The sequence below is a fragment of the Alligator sinensis genome, unplaced genomic scaffold (genome assembly GCF_000455745.1).
Source record: "Alligator sinensis unplaced genomic scaffold, ASM45574v1 scaffold309_2, whole genome shotgun sequence".
NCBI classification, from domain to species: Eukaryota; Metazoa; Chordata; order Crocodylia; family Alligatoridae; genus Alligator; species Alligator sinensis.
The window spans coordinates 1,369,047-1,375,184 of NW_005842231.1; the positions used below are offsets into that span (position 1 = coordinate 1,369,047).

General features: G+C 47.2%; 1 protein-coding gene across 1 annotated transcript in view; it reads left to right on the plus strand.

Annotated features, from left to right (window-relative positions):
* CCDC7 (coiled-coil domain containing 7) overlaps positions 1–6,138 on the plus strand; it is a gene marked incomplete at its 5' end in the record, with an annotated part of 170,022 nt that overhangs the window by 91,188 nt on the left and 72,696 nt on the right. The gene's annotated exons all lie outside the window — the stretch shown is intronic.

A 6,138-nucleotide genomic window follows, 5' to 3' on the forward strand; every position in this document is an offset into this window, starting at 1 on the left:
AGAACCATGGGTAAGTGCAAATTCAGTTATTAAGAATGTATTCTTGAAAAATGTCTGAGTTCATTGGAACTTTGTATTATAAAGTCAGAAATTAATTGTTGACCAAATGTTTGATAAAACATTATTAATATATCTGAACCTTTGATTTAAAAAAAAAAAGATTTTGCAACATTAAAAATGCAAAGAATGTTGGATGGAAAGAAGCCCCTTTTCTTTGTGAGGTTTGGAAAATCTTCCCTCACAAAGATCGGTATGTTTCCTGACCTAATAAAATGCTAATACCCTTTTGGGGTTCTGTCTGCCTAATACAAACCTAATCAATATATACAAAATTTTGCTTAAACCTTTTCAAAAAATTATTTGAGCAGAGATAAAATTACAAGTCTAGCTGTGAATATTTGGGAAGTTGCCAATTTGAACATACAGAGATTATAATGGAATTGATTTCCAGTTTTAGCTACCCTAGCTGCTACTAATTAGTGGAAAATATTTAGGTGAGCTGTTATATATTTTTTGAAAGAAAAGCAGTCATTAGTTTTACGTGATTGGTTGTTGCTTCTTCTGATTAGAGGCAACTGTCAGCATGCTTATTACATATTCTCAATGTGCAGATATATGTGGTATCAAGAACTGTAATTTAAACATCTGTAATCAGGTAAATGCATGTCATATGAAGAAATGTCATAAATTTTAATGTTACTTTTATATTTTTAGGTTAGCAGGAAACAGAAGGTCTTCTTTACCCTAAAAAGACTTTACACTTTTTATGGTGTCTTGGCAATGTCATTCTCATTTAAAGTAAATAAGAATCAGAACTTTTATGTATACAATTATATCAGGAAAGTTTTATAAGTAAGTTAGCATATTCACAAATACAGAGCACATTATTAGAATGAGATACTTGATAAGTCTGTTATCTGTATCCTTGTTTAAGATTTGTGCATGATTCTAGATATGCGTATCAAACTATTTCAGCACCCTGGGCAGAACTGAGGGGGGTGGGGGGGAAGTTAGTGCTGACTGCAGAACAGAGGTAAGGGGTAAGGCAGAGTCTTACCCACCATATAGTAAGGGCTCACTCCCCTTCCCTTGCTGTTAGCCGGAAGCTACAGGTTTAACTGTTTCACGGCTCCGGGGGAACTGCATCTGGAATGATGCTGTAAATGCCTCAATTTGGTGGTGATGGTGTGAGAGTTAAGCCAGTAGCTGTTGGCCACACAGGGGAAGGGGAGTGAAGGTGATGAGGGGCCTTCTGCCTCTGGTCTGGATGTGTGGAACTGACAGACCCTGGGAAAGCCCATGTGGAGCCTGGCCCCTATCACCATTACCATGCCCCATGCCTCCATTCCAGTGTCTCTCTCTTCTTCCCACACTTCACCCATAACCAACAACTAGGGCTTGTGCCCCAGTCACCCAGCCTTAGTTACGCTACTGTGCTTTTATATACTTATGGCAAACATTTACCAACGAATAACTTTCTCCTTTGGTGTGTGGCTCCAAACTAAGATACCAACACATGATCCTTGCATTTGTCTCTTTCATGATATGCAGCTTCCTCAGGGACAGATGATTTATTATCAAGTTGAAATGGCTTCCAAGTCAATAATAGCAGAGGATTTCTCTTGTTTACGTTACTGCCAGGCATTTTTCCTTGATCATACCATAGCCACCTCAAGTCAGAATGGCTTTCTACTGACATTTAATACTGGGTGTTCTTTTTGTTTTTCTGGGATTGGGCCACTAGGTACCCTATGCTAAAGCCTCCATCTCTATGTGAATGAACAACTTTGTGAAGCCTGGAGCTCTGACCACTGGTTGTTTACATAGGGCTTTTTCAATCCTCTGGAAAATCTAATAGCATCTGGTGTCCATTGCATTCTGAGAGCCTGTTTTTCTTATGATTTCCAAGTGAGGCATAACGAGGTCTGAAAACATGTGTACAAACTTTTGCTTAGATCCTGCCAGATAAGCCCCTGTCATGTCTTATAATTTAGACATATTTTAAGTAGTGACCTGGTTGTATATTTAATTACATTAATAGTGTGACAAAATGAGGAATAAGCTACATTTTATATAATAATGTGTTGACTGGTTCCTATCGCACCTTTAACTGAATGTGGTGAGTGCTCCCAGCTTCTGAAGCACACTGGATCTTTTCAAAACTTCTGTGTGCTCCACTGGCTAGGAGTGCTGGTCAGCTGACCAGGGGCTCTCAGCTGGGGGAGTCCATGGAGCCCTTGGCTCTAATGCACTTCAGTGGTGGGGACCACCTGTCAGTTGATTGGGGCTCCTAGCCCCAGGAGTATACTATGTGAGCTACTCCAGCTGGGAGCCCCAATCAGCTGATGGGTGCTCCCAGCCAGGGGTGCACATCAGAACCAAAGGCTCTCCTGTACTCCCCTGGCTGGGAGCTCTGATCAGGTGACTGGGACTCCCAGCTGGGAGACCTCCCATGCATCCCCTAGCTGGGACCTCCCATCAGCTGTTTGGGGCTCCCCACTGCAGGAGCACATTGGAGCCAAGGGCTCCTGTGTACTCCTGCAGCTGGGAGCTCTAGCCAGCTGATCAGGTTTTCCAAGCAGGAGAGCACAAGGAGCCAAGCTTGCTACCTGCTGGTGAACATGATACCGGGCTTCCCTTGCACCAGCAGTATGCTGCAATGGGATCTGATGCTCAGCCTCACAGTTATGGTATTTTTTGCCTGGCTCATGACCAGTGGAATTGTTCTTGGACTTCTGAGTGCTTGGATTCAAACTCCCAGAAAACGAAGTTCCTTCTCTCTTAGGAACAACAAATGACAAAAGTGATATCTACCCCACCATAACATATAGTGGCAAGGCACAAAAATAGCTGTCAAATGTGTGAGCTATGCACTGGGTGGTAACCTCACTTGTGTTTGTTCTTTACCCTGGAAACCAATGTAAACTGCTCCAGTATACATGTTTACCCATGTGTAGGGTGACCATATATTTTTTTAAGGAAATCCAGAATGGGGGCAAGGCACATACCATCCCCCATCCCCCCCACTTTCCCCGCCCTGCTTCCTCTTCCAGCCCAGTACACAGCATGTGCAAGGGTAGTTGCCATGCTATCAGCCTGCCACCTGGCCCTCATCCACAATGCCAGTGAGCTCAGTGCCTGCTCTCCTTTGCCCTGTGGTGCTCGCAGCTCCCAGCTTCCCCTACCCTGCTCCCCAGCAAGGAAGCCTCTGGCTGCTGCAAGTGGCATCTGCCCCCTGCATCCAACATTTTGCTGTGACCACTGGCTCCTGTCCGAGTTTGCAAGGGAGGACCTAACCAATTGGCATCCTTCAGGCACCAAGCTGGGGAGCTGGAGGTGGGGGTGGACACGTGTGTGTGTGTGTGTGTGCACACATGCGCACGCACCCCCCCCCATACCTCTGCATCCCCTTCCCCATTCAGATGCGCACACACACCCGTGGGGGGTGGCAGCCAGGGTGCTGTTTGGTATATTTGCACATGAGGATGTTGAACTTGGCTGGCTCTGACCCTGCAGCTCCCAGGAGCCCTGATGGCGTGTTGGAGCAGGGTGGGGCAGGACAGTGTTGAGCGTCTATGTGCAGAAGCTGGACCCGGCTGGGAGTGGCCCCTGTGTGGTGCCCCCCAGGCTCTGCCATCCCAGAGTGTGTGAATATATGGCACCTCCCACCTGCTGCTGAAAGTTGCATGGGGCTGCCACCCACAGCTAGGTCCTCAGTAGTGACCGTAGTGGCAGAGCACAAGGCTGCCGGTAGTAGGTGGCCATTCTGGCTTCCCTCCGTGCCGGTGCTTAAGCCCCAGCCCACCCTGTCCCAACCAATCCCTGCCCCAGGCAGAAGGAGTGCTGCTCAGGCCTGCAATCCCTCACCATCAGCCTCCAGCTGCTGCTCTGGAAGAATCAGGCCAGGCATGTGTGGGCATGGGTGCGCCTCCACCTCCCCAGCCAATTCAGGACTTTTGCTTCATTTTTCACCAACTGGTCAGGACAGCCTATGAAAACTGGGACTGTCCCGGCCAAACTGGAATATATGATCACCTTGCCCATGTAGTAAGCTTGTATTTTTCAACAAGAAGTTGGGTAGAAAAGGCCCCAGTCATGAAAACTTTCCCTTGTCTCTTGAGAATTGTTCTCCCCACTAGACTGAACTGGAGCATTCTGTTGTCTCAGGATACTGGTATAAGGGTGTTCCATCTCACCCACTTTCTGCAGTAATAAGTGCAGCACATAACCTGAAACCCAATGAAAAAGGAGGGTGGGGGAATGGGAGTGCTAGGCCATCTTTTTACTTCTTTATGCTAGCATACTTCACAGCCACACATCTAAGTTAAACAAATTCTGTGACTGCTCTGTGAGCTACAGTACTCCTAGAAATTTTCCGTGTTGTGTACTGCAGATCTGTATGCAGTATGCATCTCTTTCCCCCAGTTTACATCTGCCATGCTCCTTTTACCTGTTTTATAAGGGGGTGTTATAAAAAAAAAAATAGCTGGTTTCCAAAGTTACTGAACAAATAGAAATCTTCTCTAGGAAGTTGTCCAACTCTTAGATCTCCTTTTAGTTCTTTTGGTTCTATTGTCACAATAATCTAAAAGAGCAAGGGTGGGAGGAAGCCTCCAATAAAATCTTTTAGAGGTGAGATTGAGGGGGGGAAAAAGCATACTACCATGTTACCCAAATCCAAAATGATCCTGAATTTAAGGTGACTTATAACATTTTTCATGTTTAATTTTCTACGTGCAGAATCTAAGTATTGCAGGGTCATCTTAAATTCATCCATCCAATCCACTGCTGCAGTACGGAAAAGCAGTGGCAAGAGGGCAGATGGTGGGGGGAGCAGAGGGACCAGGGGTGAAGGCGCTGCTCTTCCCTGCCACTGCTTACCCTTGCTCCATTGCTGGCAGACTCCATCCCCACTCTAGCCTGGAGCATGGGGCATGGCTCCAGCTCAGTCAAGTTGCAGTGGCAGCTGCTGCTACCAGGCTGGACTCAGGCTATGCCCCATGCTGGTTGCCAGATCAAGGCTAAACAGAGGGGTGGGGAACAGGTAGCGGGGCCTGAGGCTGTGGGTCTGGGCCAGAACTGGAGCTACAGCAGTTGCCTGCCCCCCACCTGCTGCTTCATGCTTGATTCTAGACAATGGGCTTTTTCCCCATGTTAAATAGGGGGAAAAATCTTGTCTTGGGAGCTGAGTGCATATGGTAGTAATTTTCAGTTTGTCTCCTTGAGATGCTGTTTGTCACGCTCAGTAGATTGTGCAGATAGTCACGGTATGATCATATCTACTCTCTGATTCCATGGGATTTTCTCCCTCCTAAGAAGGCTTTCACACATCCCAGAATTTGTTAGCCCCCTGGGGCTGCTTTGTCTTTGTCCAACTCATCTGTCTCTTTTTTTGATAGCATGAGTATAAACTACTTTGAAGCAAGGGAGGCAATACTCAGAGCCCAAGGAGACGATACTCAGAGCCCAAGGGGTGACAATCCCAACAAGAAGCAAGCGGGGCAAGAGTGCCCAAAAGCCCCCCTGGCCCATCAAGGGCATTCGTGAATGCCTGATTGCCAAAAAGGAGGCATACATCCAGTGGAAGAGAGGGGCTATCACCAAAGAGGAGTATACCTCCACCACTTGGGTCTGTAGGGGGGCTGTTAGAAAAGCTAAGGCAGATACGGAGCTAGGGCTAGCATCAAGGATCAAAGATAATAAAAAGTCCTTTTTTAAATATATCGGGAGAATGAAGCAGGCACCAGGTAATGTGGGGCCCCTGCAGGATATGCTTGGCAATCTGGTGGTTGCACCAGAGGAGAAAGCAGACCTCTTTAACAAATTCTTCACCTCCATTTTCCTGCGCAGGGACTGGGACTCACCGACCAGGATTCCAGACGGACTTGGGAGAAACGCTGCCAGGCCTAAGGTTGGGGAGGACTGGGTTACAGCGCTTCTGGAGGGGCTGGGCGTGTTCAAATCAGCAGGTCCAGATGCTCTCCACCCCAGGGTGTTGAGGGAATTGGCAGGGGTTATTGCAGGGCCCCTGGCACGGCTTTATGAGCACTCGTGGTGCTCTGGCCAGGTGCCAGATGACTGGAAGAAAGCCAACGGGGTCCCCATCTTCAAAAAAGGGAAGAGGGAGGACCCGGGCAA